This window comes from Platichthys flesus, chromosome 9 (assembly GCF_949316205.1).
Source record: "Platichthys flesus chromosome 9, fPlaFle2.1, whole genome shotgun sequence".
NCBI lineage: Eukaryota > Metazoa > Chordata > Actinopteri > Pleuronectiformes > Pleuronectidae > Platichthys > Platichthys flesus.
In genome coordinates, this window is record NC_084953.1 from 5,743,487 (window position 1) to 5,767,879 (window position 24,393).

The following is a 24,393-nucleotide window of genomic DNA, read 5'->3' on the forward strand; positions in this document are numbered from 1 at the left end:
AATGTTTACCTGACACAAGTTGTAAAAAGGAAAAGAGTCAAAGAAACCGAGGAGGTAAACTTTGTTGGCTGCCAGTAAATGCTTTTGGACTGGGCACCATCAGAAAGTGTTCCTCTGTTGTTGCACTAGAAGCAGGTCAAGAAGATGTGGGCATCGTAAGTGTAGCTTTATTTTACATTTTCCCCTTAAAGATTTGGTGTTAAATTAAAACGACGAGCTGCGATGAACACTGAGTTTTAAATCTGAGCCGAGCAGAGACATCCTTCCATGTTTAATTGAGTGGCTGAACAGGTTGATTTGATTTACTTTGTCTTTGTGGGCCTTAAAATAGACTAAAGGTGTGACCTAAATGTTTAAGGTGTTTGTGTTTTCTATACAGACTAGCTATATTCACACATGGCCTGTAGAGATTGTCTGGAGAATGCAGCGGGACATTGTCCAGGTACCACAGGAACATTTCTGAAACATTCAGGTGAGCGGTGGTAATAATTTGTGTTTTTCTCTACAGCACCTAGACACCAGGATGTTATCACCAAAATCTCTTGGATTGCGTAGTTTTTCCAAGTTGATATGTTTGTCAGCTTTCTGCACGTGAGAGATATTTGAGATTATTGGTATTCTTTCAGTTCAAGGTAATCATTGACATATTTCTATAATATTCTCACATCCTTGAAAGTCCAAGAAAATGTCAGTTAAAGTCCAGATGTTATGATGTCACACTGGATGAATCATCGTTCTTATATCATACAATACCTGTTAATACTGTACTATTCCATATATATTTATTAATGAACATATCTTATTTATTCACATTCCACTTTAAATATGCACAGTACTCTGCACTTTTACTGCCTTTTTTTGCACTTCTGGTTAGATGCTAAACTGCATTTCGTTGTATAAGTACTTGTACTATGCAATGACAATAAAGTTGAATCTAATCTAATATAGTATAATCTGTGACGTCTGAGGTCGGTGGAGCTCGGTGTGCTATGGGCTTTCCAATCATTTCACACTTATTTTGAAAAGGTCTAATAAATAATCATTCAGTCCTACTACATTTATCATCAATATTTGACCCCGACATCAGCTTCCAAAGTCTTGAAAAAATGAATTACTGGAAAAATACACATTTAAAAAAGACTGTAATTCATCCGCTCACTTAGTAAAACATTGTCTGTGTTTGACCATATTTGACCTCTGGTGATCTCTCCCTGGACTCCGAGGAGAGCTTGTTAATGTCGGTGAAGCTGCACTGAGACAGATCACTGGCTCTAGTTAACATTATTTAACTCAGCTATGTCTTCAGGCACTTACACTGACAACAGGTCAGGGGCTGCCGGGGGGGGGGGGGGGGGGCGAAGAACCGCAGGGGAGCAGACAATCAATATGGACGCAGATGGGAACAGAGGCAGGGGGGGGGGGGCAGAGAAAAGATCGAGCCGGAATAGTCCTTTTCGCTTGAGAAGGCGCTCCCTGGAAAGCCATGAAATAAAGATCTGAACTTTAAAATTGATAAGGATTGATTTCGCTGACACGCGATCATAACATACACCCCTTTGGAGACTGGCAGCGTGAGGGCTTACAGATGCCTGGGCGCATAAAGGAGAATGGGGAGGATGTAAATCTGACTGCAGAACAGCAATTAGCCTTTTTACGGTGGAGGAGATATGGAGAATCTTTACTGTTTCATTAAATGACATTAGGCATGCTCCGGGCCCGGAGGTTTTCGCGGGGAAGACAAATGCTAGAATAAACTTGTTTGGACAGATGGATTGGATGGAATTCTTCACAAAGTTCACTATTTTCCCTCACAGATCCATATAGATCACGAGCAAATGGTTAGTTCATTTGTGGCTTCTATTAAATCTCGATAGCAGGTTTTGAGCTGCAAGCAGGAGACGCTGCTCGCCCCTCCATGACATTTTTTTTCCGACAATGTTTTCAAAGACAAAGTGCTCTGTCAGATGCAGGAGGTTTGTTTCATTGTTTACTGGAAATGCCGAGTTCACGGGGGAGAAATGAAGAAAAGCAACACAGAAGGAGTTTTTATTCATAGACTAGAGCAGTGTTGTTCTGAATCTGCCTGTTTTGGAATTGGCTGTTTGCTTTGTCTGATGCTGATGCTGAAATTGAGCTGCAGCGAGGAAAGGTCCCGGCTGCAGGACTCAGTCCACAGAACCTGCACCTGGAGCTGTTCACCTGTTTGTTCATAGATCAGCTCGACTCATTTCACAGAATCCCAAACTGGAGAATCTGTTGTTGTTTACATTGAAAGTGCCGCTGTCACTCATGTTGCTGATTATTCAAAGTTTATTAACATGAATATCGTAGTATTATCAGGACTTCACTTTTTTTTTTTTTTATTAATTAGTGACAATGGTGACAAAAAAAGGGACAAACAAGATAGCTAAGATGTTAATAAATAAGGATATAATGAGAGGACAGAATATAAAGCAGTAATAATGATATATATGACAATGATTGTTAAATGATGGTTATGAAGTAGGTGTGTGTGTGTGTGTGTGTGTGTGTGTGTGAGAGTGTGAGTGAGTCCATGGTGCATGTCCATGTTTAGTGATCTTGGATGTGGTGTTTATACTATAGCTGTAATAAACAATAAAGCAAGATCAACATCATTATAACAGTAATGATAAACCGATGTGATGTAAAATTGTTGCCATCACTATTATTATAAGTTACTATATAAACATAAATGAACATGAGGGAAAAATCATTCTTAAATGTCATATGTTTATTGTTATATACCCTATATAGTATATAATAAAATAATAATAAACATCCATCTCCACAGTGGTGAGGTGTGACCAGGTGACCTAAGAGGTCCTGTACAAACCTCCTGATCTCGTTATGAATCAGATAACGACACCGTGTCAGTTGTTCCATCATGTGCACTTTCCAAAACAAGTACTCAGTCCCCAGATTCTAATGAATCATTATTCAAATGAGAAGCACGGAGCAGAGAACGTGATTAGTCCGACGGAGAAAGAACTCGCTGCTAATTCCTCCTCAGATGAGTGATTGGGAGGAATGAACAGGGAGGTCCTGATCAAAGCTAACACTGTAAGTTAACATTGTACTATATGCTGGTGAGCAGATGGCGAGCCATAAATCCTCACCCGGCCCCTGACACATATTAGCATTTAGTTAGCAGCCCACAGCTTGCCAGCCATTTAGGTAATATCTCCATCAGATGACTTTGGAAATGGTGATGGAGCGAGTTGGGGGGGTTCTAACGCTTCGCTGGCAGGAGCTCCGGCTGCGTTGTGAAGTGTTGCTGTTCACAGCCGAGGGACTGTGGACAAATATCTCTCGTCTCTGCACATGTAGCTGCACAAAGCTTTCAGTTATACAAGCAACTCGTTTATAACAAGTGGAATTACTAGAAAGGTCATTATAGCCAACTGACTGGTGGCAATAGGGTTCACATGCTGGTAGAAGTGAGTTTATAATACGTGTATTTTAAAATGTAGGTCAGCTCACACAGGTGTGGTGTTAGGGAGCGGATCTGCTGATCGCCTGCCGCGGAGCTTCTACGTTAGGTTTCTGGTATTATACTGTATTTTCTGGAATTAAAGTAAGTCTATGTTCTTAACTAAACACAAGGACACTACGTATGAAGCTGCGTATCTTCTGGTCGTACAAATATCTGTAGTGAGTCGTGCGGCTCTTGCTATCAGCCACACTGCCTGCAAGACGCTCCTATCTCCATACCCTGCCCCCCCTCTGTGGCTACCTGTCTGAGCTCCTCCACCCCCGTCCCAAGGCCTCTGTTCCTTGGGCACAGGTCTGCTCACCGTCGTCCACTCTAGCCTGAGAAACTACGGTGGCAGTCATTGTTGTTGTCCTGGCAGAGACCCACAAGGTCCCATCTCTGGACAACACCTCCTGAAAACACACACACGTGTTCGTCAGGGCTTTTAAACACTAGTTTCTCTAATAAATATTACTCCTACTTGAAGGGCTCTATACACATTCAAGTGATGTTTGAACAAGGATTTGAAAAAGATATATTAGGAAATCAAATGTTTGCCATTAAAACCCAGACACACCTCGAGTCTTCATTCAAATAATACAAAAAAAGCTAGAGCAAGACGTTTACCGAAATCTGATTTCGGACAAAATGATGTTGTTGCAGAAACATCAAAGGAACACAACATTATCTCTCGTCATCTGTCGTGTGTGAGTGGAGTCGAACAAGTGCATGTGTCCCTAAAGTCCAGACAGAGTCCAGACAGCCTGGTGACAGATCAGATGCAGCAACACTTTGATTTACTCAGAAAAAGACAACAACATTTTCCTCTTTTCTTTCTTCTTCTGTTTTCTTCTCTACTTTTGGTCAAATACCAGAAAATCAGATCTCGTGACTCTTCATGAAATGAGAGGCGACAAATATTATAGAGTTTATTGCTTTATTTAAAAACTCAGTGAATCATTTTCATGGTATAACCTCTTCAATTCCTGATAGGAGGCCTTTAAATATAATATTTTATTATTTCTTTTGAGTTTAGCTTCAAAAAGAAAAGTTGTTTTAATCAAACTTTTATTCTCCTCATCTTTGGGTTTAGGCTTAGACCTCTCCTTTACGTCACTCATGCTCCATGAGTTTAACATTCAACCTGACTTTCCTGTTCATCTGACAATTATTATAACTTTGATAATTAAGAGGCACGGCCCGAGTGTATGCAGTTATTTTCATGCATCGCAACACACACTGCAGAAATGCTGTAAACTCCCTCGCTGACACACACACACTGACAGACGGAGTGAACGACCCTCCTGCTGCTCGGATCAGGTTGCAGTGTGTGAGCTGATAGTGAAAGGGCAACAGCGGCGAGAAGGAGCGAGACAGGGAGTGCAAACTATGTGTAGATGTCTGTGCACGTGTGTGTGTGTGTGTGTGCGTGCGTGTCTGCATGCATTAGTGTGTGTGTGAGCATGCATGTGTGTGGGGTTAATTGTGGTTCAACAGTGTGGAACAGCTGAGAGAGCTCATATATGGTGCAGAGGAACAAGCATGGTGACAGGCAACTTGACAACACAACCTGTTTTATGGTGACGAGTGTGTGTGTGTGGTTGTGAGAGAGAGAGAGAGAGTGACGGGTCGGGGGGTGAAGTGTGTGCTAAAGAAAGGCAGGTGATCAGTGAAGTGCCCGTCTGCCCACCCAACATGTTCACACGCCTCCTTTAAGAATAGCAAAGAGTATTGGTAAGCGATTTCTACACCAGGGTGCTGATGGGGAGGATTGTGTAACCGTGTGTGTGTGTGTGTGTGTGTGTGTGTGTGAGTGTGTGTGTGTGTGTCTGGATAAAGGAAAGGAAAGACAGTTGACTATCCTTCACCTGCCGCCCAAAGTACACCAACAGGAAGGGATCTAAGAGAGATCACAGGCTGCCTTCTCCTACCCATGAGGCTTAGCGGGGGACGACAGCAGTCAAGGTATACTTTACACCGGCTTGCAAAATAAGTATTTGCGCTGCTTTTGTCTGTTCCTGTGCCTGGGTTGCAGCTGTGTGTGTGTGTGTCCGTGTGTGTTTGTGTGTGTTCTTGATCCATAAGCACGGGTTCAAATCATCAAAGCAGCCCTGGTCAGCTCAGTTTTCAGTAAACAGCTAAAGGTTAGACTTATGTGTTGCTACTTACAGTAACACACCAGGATTCCTTTACAGCGTATCATTACCGTCACACAACTCACCTGTCAGTCACAGCAAATTGAGCAAACTGGGTTATAGTTAGTTATATTTTTAAGCAGATGTCTATTTTTGTTACAATCATTTACCAAAAAAACAAGACGACAATATTCTCTTTTTATCGGAACTGCTGATATTGAGTTTTACGAGATCTTTCTGGTCGTATCCATTCTGTTCAGCCTCATTCTCTTCATATTCTCTTCTGCTTTAATTGTATTGAATTAAATTGATTAAAGTCATAATGAATACGTACTGTTTTTGAACTGGCAGCAAATAATAATAATCTGTGATTCAAGAAAAACAGTCAAATACTTGCCGGTCAATTAAGCTGAACTTTGAAGACATCGCTTTTAACCCCTAGAAACTACAAGTGGCTTTATTCACTACTTATTTGAAATTGTACAGATTCAAATACAACCTACAAAAATTATATATGAGGACAATTGTTAGTTGTTTCCCTAATTTCTAAATCTATTTTTGTCGAGTATGTTTTTAATATCTGTTTTATACATTCTTTAAATATATACTTTGATTCCATATTAGTGTCTGAAATATGTTATCAGCCTGAGACCCCTACTCCCATAGAGCACTGAACCTTTGAAGCTCATTATAAAATTAACTTAGACTATATGTGTTTTTCAAAAGCTTATGCACCAAACAATTGTAAAAAGTTTTTAAATGCATGTTTGAACTTATGATTGTAATTGTCCAGGCTGTGTAAATAGGAACTAATATGACACTATGAGTTTATTCCTCCATCAAGGCCCAACACTGAAAGAACATTTAAATTCACCAGCTCCAGTTTTTTTATTTATTCAAACCTGTCACTAAATTGCACACACTCATAAAACTCAGTTTTATTTTATCCAGATCCATGAATTATTCCCTGAGAAATAAAACATTTTCTAACAGTGTTAAAGAAAGTGGAAAAAAAGTCCAAGCAGAACAAAACACAAGCTCCTTGTTGGAGGGAATCACATAATCCCACTGAGAGAGTTTGATTTATGGTTCTACAGTCACAAATTAAAACTACATTTCAAACATGATTGAGATTCAAACAGGCAACTTTTACATTTCAAATAGAGAAGCAAATTCTGACTGCCATTTAAAGGAAGTCAAATGAATTAACTGTGATGATTAGAGTCCCATCCAAAGCAGCTTCTACTTTTCAGTCCCTCCATCCACTAAAACCAGTTGGGGACTTTTTACTTATTAAATAATTCAGCTTTGAAAACTTATTGGAGAAGATGCAGTGACGAGGACGAGGCGCCGCGGCCTGAATTCAAACCGACATCGTCCCGGTATGCGTCCCAGTGGTCCCAGCATGCTGAGCCACCAGGACGCCAGATCTGGTCTTTGAAGCCACGCAGGGTTCCCTGAGGCCAGCCGCAGCAGCAGGGCCGGCCGAGGGAGGGGTGTGTGTGTGTGTGGGGGGGGTATCGAATGTGTGCGAGCTGCCCCACTAATAAGATAAGTGGGCTAATGCTAGCTCTAGAGGTTTGCCACTCATCTCAATCTGTCGTGTTTAACAGTCTCGCAGGAATAGCTCTCAAATTTAAATGCTGGACGGCCGCTGACGGAGTGGCAGTGTGCGTTTCTGTGTGTGTGGGTCGGGGGCCCGTGTCAGTATGTGTGTGTGTGTGTGTGTGGATACTTGCCGCTTGGGGAGCGAGCACGGGCGCAGGCAACGTAAGACGCTGGCCACGTCTCATGGAACATCAGTTGACACTAGAAAAATACAGCTGCCGATAAATCTCCGACAACAGCCCGGGACTCGGGTTTCGCTCCCTGATTTATCCGAGTTGTTCCTTTTAGACTTGCCATTTGGGAGCCGCGATCTCTGTAGGTCATTTGTACAACTTACTGTGAAACTTTAATACTAAAGCGAGCACAAATGTGGAGGGAAGGGGAACCTGGCCTTTCCCGGAGATTAAACCAGCGGGAGATCATTCATCTGCTCTTTTCCTCTCTTCTCCGGCCCGACCTCTTATTTCTTCCACCGCACTTAAAAAATTGTCTCAAATAATCAATGGCTGGGTTTGGATGTTTATATCTAACTGCTGATGTACCCGGCGGCTTCTCTCAAAATGCCAAGTGTCTGTGTGGAAACCCGGGGCTTAATTGGAATATGTGTCTCTTAAGGTGGAAGCTATTATTCTTGTTCAGTCTTTATTGATCTGCGGGTTGTTGCACTGATGAGTTCTGCGCCGTGTTTATCAGACAGAGACGATTTTCCTTAATAAACATTTAATAAAGGTGTTGTATGTATTTTAATCTGATACGTGGGAATTGCTGCATATCAGTCAATGTCTTAACCCCTACCCCATGATTTAAAAACTTTTAGATAACTTCAATGACACAATGAAATATGAGAAATTCACCAAATAACTCCACTTCGCACTCGGCAACCGTTAGTGTGGCTAAATGTGGACAAAGTTGTGTAACGGATCCCCGCAGCACAGACCCGATACCCCTGAACATGTTTCGTGTTCGTCGCACACGTCAATGCGTCGTTACTCTAATTATATTCACGCTGTTCCATGACATCACTCAAGTGAGATTTCAAACCGGCAAACATTTTAATCACCGTCGCCTCGTCATCAACTCGGGTTCTGATCGTCCGGGTCACACGTTTAATTATAATTATTAATGAGGGATCGGTTTTCTTAACTTTTGGATTTCACGGTATCAGCTGTCACAGGCACAACAAATACTTTTGAGGATATTTTTAGGTACATGTAAAAGTACATCTACCCTGTTATTGTACTTCGGCAGGTATTTCATTACTCTGTGCTTTACTTGAACAGCTTTATATTTAGGTACTTTTACTTCATTACATCTGTCAGCAAATATTTTTACTTTCTACTAACTATATTTAAAGAAAGCATTGCGTTACATTGTTTTCTATATTGTTAAAATGTATTAATAACTAATGGGGAATTGGACCACTGATCCAATCAGAGCTATAGTAATGAAAAAGACCATTGTGGTACTTTTATTTTTAATAAAGTATTTTCTTCAATTAGTTATGTTTACTATTGTAGTACTTTTGTTTTCGTATAATGTGTGAGTACTTCCTCATGTAGTGTAACGCATTCATAGCTTAATGATAACACTAATGTAACAAAAGAATGTTTGTGTGCTAATAAACACGTTTTAATAAAACGACTGTGCCCTTGTCTTCATCAGATGTTGTTTAACATAAATGTTTTCACAAATAAAAACAGCTCTGGCACTAATCACTCAGCTGGCCTTTAGGCTGCACTGAATCTGATCTGAGCACCCCCCCCCCCCACCCCAAAATCTGTTTGCTAACGGCTGTGCAGCAAACAAGACAACCTGGAAACCACCGTCCGAGTCGGAGGACGCTGGCTCTCCATAGTTAGCACTTCAATTACCAATGTTATCAATCGCAGGGAAAGAGAGAGCTTAGCACTTGTGTCTGTTTTTCTCATCAGCAGCGGAGGGGGGGCAGCGGCCAGAGGACAGAGAGAGAGAGAGAGACAGGGACAGCAGTTTGTACATGTGTGTGTGTTTGTGTACTTGTGAGAGTGCGAGTGTATGTGTCTATCCTCCAAAAACTTGACCCCTCGCCCTCCCTGAAATATCCCGTCGCCCTTCGCTGTTCCCTTCTTGCCGCTCCTCGGTATCGTAGCCTCCGTGCCCTCCGCAAAAACCTTAAGAACATAATCGTCTCAAATTCAGCCCACTGAAATAATTAAGGGGTTGCATGGCGCCAGAAATAAGGGTGTGTGTGTATTTCTGAAGCGGGGGGGGGGGGGGGGGGCGTTGGGAGTCTCTGGATGCCAGGGTGCCTCCGGCCGGGTTCAACTTGTTAGGAAAACTGGGTATTGCCTTACACTTCCGTTGACATGACTGCAGTATCAGGGGTAGAGGGGGGTGCAGGGTTGGGTGTCCGCCACCCCTTGGCTGACCCCCCCCAAGGATGTGCTTGTTTACAGAGGTGTTCTCACAAACATTTGCCCAGCGCAGCACGACGTACACACCCCAGCGGGCATTAGGAGATGTTCACAATCGTCACGCAATTTGTCGCCATAAGCACAAAACAGACATGCAGCGTTGTTGAGGCGACACATGACGGCGAGTTGTGACTAATCGTGACACGTATGTGACTTAACATGGACTTTTGACAAAACCACAGGCGGACATGTTGTCATGTACTGTGTAGGACCATGAAACTGGATCCTGAGAGGCCCGGTTCAAGTTTCATAGATAATCAGTCGCTAAAACGCCGCAGAGTTGTTTATAACTTAGGAGACGGGATTATTTTACAACTCAAGAAGACGCCAAAGTTGTTATAGTGGCGATCATTTCATCCTCTGTCACAACGATCCCAAGTTAAACTGAGGAAGTCGCTCACGTCACAAACTGATCCACCAGGAACGTCTCTGGACTCGTGATGATTTGGCAAATACAGCACCCGGGTTTTTTTTTTTATGTCATGGCTGTACTTATATCTACAACAGCCTATAGATTGGTGGATTCCATGCACCTCAAAATGAAAAGACAGGGCAGCTCTCTTCCCCCCCCGCCCCCCTCGTGTAATGATCCTCCTATGGATCCCTTGACATTTCAGAAACGGAGCACGGCGCCTTCAGCACGCAGTATTTTTAGAGAGCAGCTATCAGCTACTGCACAACTGTGTGGTCATGACATGTTGAAGTTTTAATGACGTGCATGTAGGATTCATACTGTCTGATCACGGTGAATTAATTATTATTTATTTTGTTGTATGAATCAGTGAATGCAGAGAGAAGGGAGGACTTTAAAACCTGTGCACGACAAATACCGAATCAAAAGTGAGATATGCAAGAAATCTTATGCTCAGTATTAGAAAACTACTTATAATATATACATATGTGTACATATAATTTATTGTCTAGTAAAAGGAATAGGATATAGTCGCCTGTAATCACCTCTAATCAAAAAGCTCAAACCTCTCACCAACATGGTAACACAAACGTAATAAAGCATACTTCACATAAACCAGTATTCATGTTCACATACCAGACACGGACAGTGAACAGATCACAGACATATTGCTCTCTCACACACACACACACACACACACACACACACACGCACAAACACGCACACACACACACACTTCATAAGCATGCAGACTGGGGAGCAGGCGTCCTTTTGTTGGAGGGAGAATGGGAAGTGTGAAGGACGTGACGAGGGAGATAAGTGTCCTCCAGGGCCCTGAGGTTACCCTAATGGTGTCATACATCACCACTCACAAAGCCATGCAGAGCAAAGTTGTCAATGCATGAATGCTGCACTATTACTATCAGCCATTTTAATCATGGCACCTGTCACTGTGCTAATCAACACCATAACTTCACACTGGAAATCACTCAGAAAAACTCTGTAATGCTGCTGTGTACTGGGAACTGTGTGTAGCAGCGGCAGTAAGTCACGCTGAGGGCGAGGCGAGGGCTTGTGGCTGTGCAGTGCATCATTGCCCTTGTTTAATGGAGGCTTGGCTTTTCCTAAGCAGTTGTTGTGACAATGCTAAATGTCGCTTTTATGAACGTGCTAAAAGCCCCCCCTGTCAACACCCCCCCTTCCCCTCAACACACACACACACACACACAAACACAAACAGCCTGTCCAGTGTGGCCTCCTGGACACACACTGAAAACACAAACAGTACCTCGGAACAACTTTCCACAGAATCTAACAACGCTTCATCCCTTTGATTTGGCAGAAGTCACAAATATAAAATGAAAGGGTTCAAAGGGGAAACTCTGAGGTTTACTTCAACTGGTTTCAGACACAAACCAAAAGGAAAATATCCAGAAAGCTGCGTCCAGACCTTTTCTGGGGTTTGACTCTTACATTTGAAGAAGGCAGCAGGGGATTGTCCAGGTCAGACACGACAATAAGTTGGGGCCTGAGTTTGCAGGAGGAAGAACATGACGGATAAACTGTGCTACAGAAAGTAGTGTTTTGGTTTATTTGAGAATTTTGGCGTTGGCTCATATTGAAAGTTGTTGTCTTTACAAGTTGACATCTTCATCGGTGCCGTCCACGTTAATAGATGCTGATATTTTCTGGATATTTTACCAGGGGCCTGGAAGGAAAAGTAACAGAAAACTTCCAGAGCAGCTCTGGAAGTTTTCAGTAAAATGTGCTGTTTCTCCTGATTGTTCAGAAAACTCATGTCTCTTGTTAAGGTCAACTCACCCAAAAGGACACAAATCTAATATAAAACTAGAAGGAAATTTGTTTTGAAACATCAAACGCTGACATTAACAAACAGGGTTTCTGTAATTGTTGTTTTTGTAAGACGTGGTTACAGTGAGAGCTTTTCACAGAGACTAATGAGAACAGCCGGGCTCGCTGGTTTCATAAGGACGTAACTGTGAAGAAAACAAAAACTGTGGCCTGGCACTCAATCTGCAGCCCCGGTGGAGACCTCTGCCAGTTTTCATACAACTAACATGAAGCTTGTACAAATACTGGAATGATCAAGTAAACACATGATGAAATAACATGTGGCTTTCAATGGACATTTAGCTGCAGCTGGTCGCCTCTTTGAAAAAATGGAAGCACGGGATCTGTTCAATTCACGATTAATCCAGGAATTAATTGGATAAATTGTTGGACATGATTTTGTATATCATGTCCAACAAAGTATCCCTCTGTGTGTATCTGAATCATAACCTGACCTCATTACCAGGAAATCCAGATGATGTGGATCTGTTTACCCCAGGACGGCTGCTCCGTTAATTACTGAGCAAACAACATCAGCCATCAACCTATCAGCCATGTTCAAACTATCAAGAATAATCCAGGGGTATCTGGTAAATCACCTATTTAAAGCGTTTCTCTTCAATAGCCTGCTTTCATCTCCAACCTATCAAAACACAGCACGATTTAGGCCACTACTTGAATAATAAATGACTGAGATAAAGAAAACAATTTACCATCCTAACTGTTAGTTGACTGGATTGGTTTGGATGAGAGTTCTGCAGCTGGAGACAAAAAACAGGGTAAAACCAAATCAATGTTTCTGTCCCTCACAAAAGAAGTTCCACAGGGGTCAATACCGGGTCCCGTTCTATTTATCATTTATATTAATAACATTGTTACATCCTTAAATGATCATTTCTACACAGATGATACCATTGTATGTTGCGTTGCTGAATCTGAAAGCCTGTAATCATCTCTTTTTTTTGCAGCTATTGATCTTATATTACTACTAAATGCAAATAAGGAGAAATTGTTATATTATTCTCGGGAGCAAGACGTATTGATCGCAAAACTTTGCATAATATAATTATCATGAACGGATCGCACCACCACTGATGGGAGAGTCACAGGAAATAAATAAGTAAAAAACAGGATTAGCCTGTTGCACACAGGTTTTCCAATGATAAACAGAAACGGGTTGTTGAGGCAGATTTCATGATGGTCTTGGATTATGGAGATGCAATCTTCAGAGCTGCGGCTGCCTCCATTCCTAATCCCCGTGGATTCTGTTGATCATCCCACCCTCAGATTTATCACCATTGATGTCTGTGCTTCTCACTTGTTGTGTCCTTCACAACTCAGCTGGGAGGAAAACGCCTGATCTACTCTGGCATTTTTTTTTCTAAATGAAGCCATTATCGGAGATCTTCAACCTTGTATTACTTCTTGATTGGCTCGCTCATCTGGTTCCCATCACACTGATTGGTTTACACTTCAAGCCGCCACTGAATTTGAAAAATCTTCTTTTAGCTTCTGTGACCCCAACTGCACTTTAAAACTCATTACACTGATATTATTCAGAGAATTTATTTCCCTTATAATTCTCCAATAAATTTACTTTTACTTATGTGTTTTAACCACCTTTTTAAGGTGTGACCATTTTTGACGAAGGGTGGTCACTCAACAAAATTTTAAATGAAGGCAATGTCTATTATTTCTCAGGTATAAATAAAGATTCTTTATTTTTTATGTAGCACATTTGAAGTAAAGGCGTTTCATATAAACTGTGTTATAATAAGACACAAGGTACGATAAGATCAGGAGCAATAACCAAGTAAAACCACAGTGTTTAGCCACTGGCAGCTAAAACTATAGACAAAAGATAAAAACTACTTCAAGCTCGGTTTTACAGGGTTTATGTTAATATACAGTATTCCACGTTACTAATGGAGAAAATGAGCAAAAAAGCCTAAAGTGATTTGCACCTCTGCAGTTCGTCTCCGGATCTGTTGAAATGTCAAAAATGGAAATGTTGCACATCATGATTGATGTTCTCCCGTCCACTGTGGGCTCTGCTGCGTCTCCTCCAGTGGCGTCATGTCAGCCGCTCTGTGTATCTTCTTTCAGACTATGAAACGCCGCTGAAGATGCGGGACCCGCAATAAGACGGATATGTGGCTTGAGACACGGCAAAGAAAGAGTTATGGGGGGGCAGCTGGACAAGGGCCGGTAAAATATGGAGGATTTCTAACTATAAAGATACTGATATGTGAAATCGAGTGATGGAACTCGTGTGGTGTTGGTTTCCAGGCTGGTTGGACGGTCCTGTTTGGGTAGCGCTGGAGAGACACCGGGTCGGGTTGCAACATATTAGCATTCCTCTGGACGGAGGCTGTGACACGGGGCTGGCAAAGATCTGCTAGAGCCTGGCCGTTACACAACCAGGAGAGGAACCAGCAAGAGGGAGGTCAGGGTGGAGAAGGGAGAGTGGGAAGACACTCAGGTTGTAGACAGAGGGCAGAGTAGATTGAGAGAAAATAAGTGGGAACACCATTGTACGAAACAGAGAGGTCTGAGCTTTGGTATCCACTACTACAGACCTTACATTCAGATTTACAGGGTTCCTACGGTCATGAAAAACCTTGAAATGTCATGAAATTGTTAAGTGTGTATTTCCAGGCCTGGAAAAATCCAAAAGTTTTGGAGAAGTCATGGAAATTGTTATATTCATATTTTCATGTCGTTCATTTACGCAGAGTTTTAAATAATTCATATGCTTTAAAAGAAATATGCTGAATATATAAGCAGGCATACTATCTCATACTAATTGAAAAGTTCGGTGGGGAAGCAGGCGGCATAACACACTATGCCAACGAAGTGTAGATTTAACCATGCTTGGCTACAAATGGAAAAGTACATGCCATGGTGTACAATAGATAAAGACCTCAATCAAACTATTGTCTCATTCATTTGTGTAATTCAAGGTATACTGTATGCTTTGAAATTCTCATTGTTAGCTTTTATACAAAATGTGTGGTCATGGACATTTGGTTTAAAGTCATGGAAATCTGTTGGGCAAAATGTGTATGAACCCTGGATTTAGTTCACCAAAGTTGATAGAAAAATGCTAAATGAAACCATTTCAGGACAAATGTGATTGAAATGATATTTCTACTAATGCTCCTATTACTTCAGGGAATAATCAACGAACCTTATTTGTTTATGCCCAATTTTTTTCTTCAGTTTCACAAGCATTTGGTGTCTCTGATTGTTTCCCACTTCGGAGGCTGCATTTGAAAACCAGGCCGTACCACTTCCAAGGCTATAGTACCAATCTAGTGTCAAATAATAATAAATTAAACAACATATTTCACTAAGACCTGTGAACCAAGCTGAGACGCCATGTTGGATTTCCACACAGCCTGTGGTTGGATCAGGGCAGCACAGTGATGGTTCTTCCTGTAGCACCGTGTCATTATGAAACCTGTTTTAAGTAATGAGAGACATTATTGTTAATCACCTGCTCATTAGGAGCGACGTGTTGAAGACAGACGCAGCAGTTGTGGACACATGGATACACACACACCCACACATACACACACACAAACACACACACACACACACACACACGAAGAACACACACTTGCTAATTTTGTCGTCCCGAGTGCACAAACATGTTGAAAACTCATCAACCACAGATTACCCACACTGTGTATTATATATATAATCTTCACAGCTCCTCACCACAGCTCCGAGGCAGATTAGGTGGTGTCTCTCTCTCTCTCTCTCTCTCTCTCTCTCTCTCTCTCTCTCTCTCTCTCTCTCTCTCTCCCCCCGGGCGAGAGGCAGCCTCCCCTGGATTAAGGATTCAGAGATTCTGGTTAATGACACCCAAAACCCCCCCCCCCCCCCCCCCTTCATCCCCAGGTACCATTAGAGCCTCATTTTAAAGGAGACTGATGGGCCCGGGCTCACGGGGCTATGTGGCCCCATCTTTTAATCATAAATGAGACCCCTCCCTCAGTGCCCCCTCTCTCTCCTCCTCTGTGGGTCGGGGGGGAGAAAAGTGCTGTCTCAGCGTTCTCCCCCTCCCCTCCGCCCCCTTTCTCTCGTTCTGTCTTCATGCTTTTCCAGCCCATCGCTGATCGGGGGGCATCAGTTCCACAGAGGTGACTCCATCGCTGTCACTTAGGAGCGGCGGAGTCTGCTGCTCTGTCCGAGAGACGGGGGGGATGGGGGGGGGCGTCCTGGTGGTGGAGGGGTGACAGGAGGGTCACGCTAACGACAGGACGTCTTCTGAGGAGACTCGCTCCAGAGTGGACGATGTTATGACTTCTATCCCCGTGAAAACTCTGCTAAAACATTATCTTTATCCAATGGTACCGAGCTGCAACCCCCCCCCCCCCCCCCCCCCCCCCCCATCCCAGCAGTCTATTACCTCTGCAGATTGAGCAATATTTCATGCAATCATTTTTACACTCTCTCTTTCTGTCACACACACATATACACACACAGACCTTTTCTAAAAAATGTTGTGGACTGTTAAGTTTATGTACAAGTCAAATCAGGAAAAAACTGTAGCAGCACTTGGAAAGTTTTGCAAGAGTTATCGGTAAAAAAGGTGTTATGATACAAGCTCACCTGCAGGCCTGTGCAATGAAGTCCTTATCACCACACACACACGCACATGCACACAGACACACACACACACACCATCACCACCTCAGTGCCCCCTTGCCTTCAGTCATTGTCTCTCGCTGCAGTCCTGCAGGGGGTAAACGTCAAACTCTCCAAATTGGATGAAACATTATGGGAAATATTATGAGGCAGCCTGCTGCTGTGATGGCTGGAGGCTTCTGGTTAATTGAGTCGTTGCCCGCGCTGCATACTGAGCAGGATCAGTACATGGCAGATAAGTCGGGGTGTGACACTGGCTTTTTTTTTTTTTTTTAAAGACATTATATCTTTATTGGTTGTTGTGCAGTAGAGTCAGAGAAAGGCCAGATGGAAGAGGAAGAGACGAGGGAACGAGCAGAGTGTTTCACACCATGTTCTACAAACTCTCAGGGAACGTCCATGGTCCAAAGACAGGATTGGGTTTTGGTCAGACTCTGAACTGAAGGGTGATGTTGGCTCTTTGTTTCTGTGTAGCTGCCCTCAGACCACTGAGGGGTTGTATGTCCAATTGAAGCCATGAGAGAATGCAGTGGCCATGTTGATGACTTCTCCACTTGGAGAGACGAGGGGATTCTGGAGCTTGTGGTGATGGGGACCGATGGGACAGCAAGAGACTCGGTTGGAATTCGTCCTGCCTCCTGTTTGCTCCTCCCAGGTGCATCTCCTCACCTGAAGGCTCCTTCCTGTTCTGAACTAGAGAGTCGATTTCCGACCCAACAAACATTTTAAAATTATGTTCTGGTTCAGGTTCACTCACCTTGACTCCACTTTTTATTTCGCAAACATCTAGTCCGACATCCTCCTGAATTCTCCAAATATTTGAAAAGGGCCTATGTTGTCCCGGCTGTCCCTCCACTTCTTGTCTCAGGAAGAAGCGATGTAGATTAAAGATTGATGAATATTTCAAATCCAGTTTGAAGAAACTACACAAAACTATAATTAGAACATCCACAACTTCAGAGCCGTTCCCTCTTGCGGCGCCGTCAAAAGTTTCCGCGCCGGAGTCACTGAATGATTTCCCCTCTTTAAGCCTGACACACAGAAAATCTTTTATCCACAATATTAGTCGGAAGAGGAAGACAGAACTGAAATTTTAAAGAGAAGGGGGAGAATAAAAAAAGCCGAGAGAAGTACTTTTGATCATCGTTGAGACAAGTCTGAGAAGTAACATTTAGTCATTAATGTCAAAGCGGATATATATGCCAGGATTTATCTATTAGCATTAAGAGAAGCCTATTAGAAATGCAGCTCATCCTTACTCGGGGTCACCAGTGAGTGATAATCTTCTGCAAATATATTCTGCTGGGGAATCTTTTTTCTTTTTTTATTCAGCCCAGTCTTTCCCACTGGATTAAAAACTGTGATATTGTTTATGATTAGAGAAGAAGAAGGAAGCTGAATGACATAACACATTTTGAATCACAAAGAAAACATTATTTTAGGTATAGTACTGGCTCGAATTTATTTTAAAGGCTAATAAACACTACATATCGATTGGTCTAGTGGCAGAAACTTGGGCTATGGGCAGAAAAGGTCTCTGGTTCGACTCCACGGAGAAACAACAAAAAGACGAACCTGGATTGATCTGTCCAAAAAGAGAATTCTCCCTACCCTGTCTAGTGCCTCTGAGCAAGGCACCTTACTCCCCCAACATCTGCTCCCCGGGCGCTGTACATGGCTGCTCACTGCTCTGTGTGTCCTGCACACAGATGGGTTAAATGCAGAGGTTGAATTTACCTACCATTGCATGAGTGTGTTGTGCATGTCTGTGCATGTGTTTGGTATAAATAAACGAATCTTAATCTTAATCTTTAATTGACTAAAATGTAAACAGTACAAACATTAACTTCCCAGATAGCAAACTGATGTGGGCCACTTCAGGCGATGATGCAGAACTTCTGTATCTAATGAACAACACATTTCCTGATTTAAGATTTACTCGATGCAAGTTGCTAAAACAAATTAACCTCCCTCTTGAAGCTGTGTAGATAGACCTGATGATATTCCTCGATTGACGTGATTAGTTTGATTAGTTTGTTGAGATTCACAGTTATAATGGGAATATAAACGTCCTCATCGTCGTGTTCACGGCTCCGTCGCAGCCTCAGAGTGAGGAAGAGTGAGTTTCCTGGCGGGTACTTCATCAACATTTCTCTGCGGGTCAGTGTCCTTCGTTGGCAGAGCACATCAATTCAGAGGGGACATCGATCACCGCCGCCTCTCGTCACATTGACCAGCTCATTAGATGGACTTAATATACGCCGAGGGAGCAGCGAGTCCGACCGGCAGTCTGGAGGAAGTCGACTCGGAGATGTCAAGGTTTGGAAAAACAACTCGTACAAGAGCAATGGAGAGATGAAAGTCTGTTTGTTTGTGTCAACTGTTTATTTTTTTAGTCTTTGATCCATAATCAGGTGGGAGAAATGTAGATCCAGTAAAGCTGGCAAATGAAACCAAGCTCCATGTGAAATTTGCAGTTGAAATCGATACTGGACGACCTTCTCTTTTATATCTAATACCAACGTTTTTGTACCATTCCAGGAAGTAGTCTGCCCCTTATTAAGATTAAGATATGTTTATTCATACCAAACACATGCACAGACATGCACAACACACCCATGCAATGTCAGGCAAATTCAACCTCTGCATTTAACCCATCTGTGTGCAGGACACACAGAGCAGTGAGCGACCATGTACGGCGCTCGGGGAGCAGATATTGGGGGAGTAAGGTGCCTTGCTCAGGGGCACTAGACAGGGTAGGGAGACTCTTGGATTTTTGGACAGATCAATCCAGGTTCGTCTTTTGTTGTCTCTCCGTGGAGTCGAACCAGAGACGAACCAGAGACCTTCTCTGCCCATAGTCCAAGTTTCTGCCACTAGTCCACCGCCTCTCCGTAACAAAAAGTAATGTCAGGTGTGTTGGATGTTTGTACAACACATGACGTTTATTTCCCTGCAATTCACTTTTGCTTTTTTAAAACGTGTCACAAACCATCTCTAAATTATTTGATCTTATTTTAAGAATTTATATCTTCTGTTGCTTAACCCTGAGTTTACCTCACGGACTGATATTCATCACTTTCTAAATCAAAGAAGTGTTTGGTTTTGCAGAATTGAGCAAATTTCAACGTGATTGTCCAGTGATGAGGTTGAATTTGCCCAAAGTGCTTTCAAGTTATAAAGTAAAGCTGTTTTCATCTGCAGCAAATAGGAATGTTTGTCTTTCTCGTGTAAAAAAATGCAGCAGGAGATTATCAGGATTTCTATTCTTTATGATTTTTTTCACTTTTGCGTGTTAGAAACTTTATTGACATCCTCACCCACTTTGTTAAATTCACGTCCTCACATAAAGTTCAGTTCAGTTAAATGTCAGTTCAGTGGACGTGTGCAGAAATTCTAAAAACAAGAGGTAGAAGAGGTAGAAGTGCATCCTCCATATTGTGAACCCTTCATTTTACTGCTATAAAGTAAACCATCAAATATTTGAAGGTGCAATCAAAAACATTGTTTCTTATAACCATGGGCGGTTTTCCCCATCTGTATTCCCAGAGAAAGTTGTGTGTATCATGGCCCTCTGGGTTAAAACAATGCTCCCTCCCACAGCTGCAAACATTCACTCCAGAGCAAACCAGAGCGTCCCAGCTGACTGCTCTCCTTGTCGGCCGGGGCCCACTCACAGACGAGGGCCACATTGTGCCTATTGTCTGACTAACTGCCGGCCACTCACAGGAGAAAGGGGGGAAACTTGTGTAAACAAGCTGCGGCTTTAGCATCTCAATGTCCCTGCATGGGTGTCTGCTGCCACGCAATGTGTTGTGCTCGCTGGCATCATGTGTTCCCCGCCCGGGCGAGCCCTGGACGTGATCCTGCCCTCCGAGCCTCTCTCCACGTCTTCAGAGGACATGCATGAGGGGGAATCCAGAGTTATTACATCACATAGAACTTCTAAAAGTCTTATTTATCAATGAAACTGAGCAGAAAGGAAACACAGCAAAGCGTATTGAACTCTTGGCGCCCGCAGCAGCTGAGTGTGTGGACACAGCCGGTTGTGTACCTGGCTGGAGGCGGCCACATGAAAGGATATGCAGGCTCTTCCAAAAGGGGAGTTTAACATCTCTATAGCGCCCCCTGTTCGCTTCCTGTTTCCTGTTATCAGGAGGTCAGGTTCTGTCACTTTGTGTTTTGCATCCAGCGGGTTAGAGGCACGAGTAACACATGTGCTGAAGCCTCATCCGGCCTCTTCATCGCTGCTCTTCATCACAGTGTGAAGTCGCTACACACTCATAAATGTATACACACTTTTGACCTCTGCGTGTCCTTCGTATATTTACCTTTTCACACAGTCACACTTTAAGAGAGACGCGGCTCTTCTGTCTCTAATAATTACCGGCTGAAGACATCCCTTTATTAGTGTCTAGTTTTGTAATGCTGCCAAATAACACTTTATTGCCCTTTAATTAAATATTAATGGTGGTGTCATTACGTCCTCATTCATAATTAAAGCGCTGCTAACGACTGATATTGCATATTAATGTAATTAAACACCAGCAGTGTTTGTGTGTGTGTGTGTGTGTCTGTGTGTGTGTGTGTGTGTCTTTGTGTGTGTCTGTGTGCGGCCAAGCCTCCCTTTGATGTTGTGATGTTCGCATTTGATTGAAACAATAGAAATAAATGTTTTTATTTACAAAGCAAAGCCCATGACACTAAATACAAATAAACATTATCTGTACTTTGCACAATACAGTCTCTCGTGCTTATTTACAACATATAGCAGAATCCCCCCCCCCCCCCATAGTATTTTTACATTTAGATTTTGTTTCCTTTTTTATATTTGCTATATTTATACTTGCACAAATACACCACAGCAAATTCCTTGATTGTGTAAACCTGCTTGGGAATAAAACCCGATTCTAATATATTTTATATAACTTCATCAAACCTATGAAAAGTAGGATACAGCAGATTCATGCATTTGGATTTTACTCCAGGTAAAATTATGCATCTTCAGATAATACTGCGTATGAGGTGATTAAGGAGATAACAGCACTATTCTCCACCACACCTCCCACCAACAACTGACCCATTGGGAGGAATGGTAAGTAAAAAAATTAAAGAGGCTCCATCCCGACTAAATTGACCCCCCGCTGCAGCTGTAGATTACAGGACTGGCCCCTCACCCCCCCCTGCAGACGACTCCATGACTCCCTAAGATGTGCGAGTTGGTAATAATGCATGATAACAAGGCAGCTTTTGTTGTTCTTTTTTTTTGGCAAACAGGAAGTTTCTGCCCCGGGGGCCGGAGTGAAGAAGAAGCAGCAGCAGCAGGATCGCCATCTTTTAAATCCTTCCTTTGGTGGCGTGACCCCTGACCCGGCCCCGGAGAAGGTCAGGCAAAACTTATCTCTCAATGAATAAACTGGTGCCCCCTTTAAAGTCAGCACGTTAATAATTGCCTGGAGTATCTGCTTTTTGGATTCTCCAACAAAGTGGTACATGGGTTGATGTTTAATGAACAGGAAGCAGCGGTGGTTAGAACATGTGGACCGAATTATTAAGGACACGTCTGGTTTATTCAACTCAGTGTCTTTTATTATTGAGGCCATCGTTTAGTTTCCTCATGATCTCACTGATCTCTAAAGGAATTAGTGCGATGTGGTAATGTGGTGACGTTTAAACCAAAAGTAAACAAATCCACCTCGTCAGCAATGGACACTATTACAAATAAAGTCAATGGTCAAAACTATACAAAAATAGTTGAGTAAAAATTATCCTTTAAATTCCATAAAACAGAATATCTGACTAACTGGAAGAGAATAGTTAAATTGGTTAAACTGAAACATTTATTTCTATTCAGGCCATTTAAGTATCCTTCATTATTTCAAACATTCAGAAAATCTGTCTAACAATAACGATTGGAAAAATTAAATAAAATGTATAAGTCCAAATTGGGAAATTTTCTCAAGGGGCAAATGTACGTGTCGGTTGCTGCTGAGGTTTTCTGGAGCTTCTCCTGCCCCGGCCCATTTGCTGCTCATCTTCTCAAATCGTCTCCATCAGAATAAGAGCACAGATCATCTCTGCACTCATCTGCAGATTATTCAGTCCGACTACACGGGTCTACCTCCAGTATCGGCTCAGTTCTGTTCCCAGTCAGCTGATCCTCATTTCTCTGCCCGCTCCAGGTTCCCTTCTGATTCCTTCCTTGAAGTCACCATGAACCAGCGTCCTGTTCTACGCCACGTCCCACCAAACACGACACCTCCACCAGAGACCTCCTGCGACCTTGTCTGAGCAACACCACCCCTCATTAAAGTTTCTATACTTTGAGCTCTTGTCTGAGTTTTGCACTCGGGTCCAGTTCCTGCTTCAGCTCCTCACACCGACCTCGGTATCAACTCTGCAGATTAACAAACAAACCGAACCCGCCGCTTCATCAATTCTGCACGATCCAGCATCCTCATGTAAACCGGGAGATGATGAGCGAGTGTTTTCCACACAGTAATGAAAGTCACATTCACCGGGGCCCATCGCAAACACAACACAGGCTGCAGCCATTAAAAGTCGATCGGGGCGCGTGCTGCGTAAACAAATACTGATGATTATTCCAACCTGCCGCTTCCTCTGACAGCGTTAAAACATCCTTCAATTAGAGGGGGGGGGGGGGGGGGGGGGCGCGGAAACCAAGCTCTCTCTCCGGCGCTCTGTCACGTACCGTCAGTCCCACCACTCCCCCCCCCCCCCCAATCCTCGCACACCTTTCACTCATCACGATGTGTCAACTGTTTGCGGGAGCAGGAGCAAAGACGGCCGTGCCCTTTGACCCGAGCCGAGATGGAGACGGTGCCCGGGACACTCGGCCTTCTGTGGTGCTGGATCGGTTTTTGGAGAAAACACCTGAGGGTCTTTTCGTGAACTTTGGCCACACAGCTGGACGAGGGAGAGAACAGAAGAGATCTAACTCTCTCTCTCCCTGCTCGCCCATTACGTCTCCGGGCTGTCGTGCCAAGCTAGAATACAGGACTCTATAGAGGCTGTGATTGGGACTTCAGGGAATTCAGCACATTGAGACCACAGCCCTCAAAGTTTGTGTCTCCGTGGGAGGTTGTGTTTTCAGCCCCTTGCCTGTTTGTTGGTTGATTTTGTTTGTTTGTCAGCAGCACTACACAAAAACTACCGAACGAATTTCCATTAAAATTGGTGGAAGGACGGGACGTGGGCCAAGAAAGATCCCATTAAGTATCCTGGAAATCTGTTTATCACATTATTTGATATTGCTAGATGATGTTTTCACCAATTTCCTGCTTTGACAAGATAATTAATGTGAGAATCGTGTTTTTCAATTAACATTTGTCGAAATCCTCTGGATGATACCAGTCAAGTCAGTGTCACTGGTTATTTTTTCCTTAAGTTTCTATAATGTATAATGCCATTAATAACATGAATTACTACATTATTACAATTTATAAATGATAAGATAAGATTTTCCTATTTTAGTTTCACAACAGGGACATTTACAATATTACATTAGCAAGTAAACTATTAAGAAACATGTTAAACTTCTAAGTGTAATAAAAGTTACAATAAACAGTGTGAACAAAAAATGTACAGAATATGTAGCGTGTGAGAAATTGCTGCTAAAGGCACAACACTTGGAACAATCTGTCTTTTTTTGCTGCATTCCGACAACAACTTGTGACACAAGATAATTTTTCAGAAATAAGTTTTCATATCACGGCTTCAAGTTGTAATCGTGTAAAGTTTCAAGCGTCCCAATGTGTCTCTGTG

The 24,393-nt window shown here is 42.8% G+C and overlaps 1 long non-coding RNA gene across 1 annotated transcript; it reads left to right on the forward strand.

Moving 5' to 3' along the window:
• The first annotated feature begins 5,189 nt into the window (after positions 1-5,189).
• Positions 5,190-23,261, forward strand: LOC133960281 (uncharacterized). Its single transcript, XR_009921906.1, has 3 exons — positions 5,190-5,458; positions 21,886-21,993; positions 22,791-23,261. It is a non-coding gene; the product is annotated as an uncharacterized LOC133960281 (long non-coding RNA).
• Positions 23,262-24,393: the final 1,132 nt, after the last annotated feature.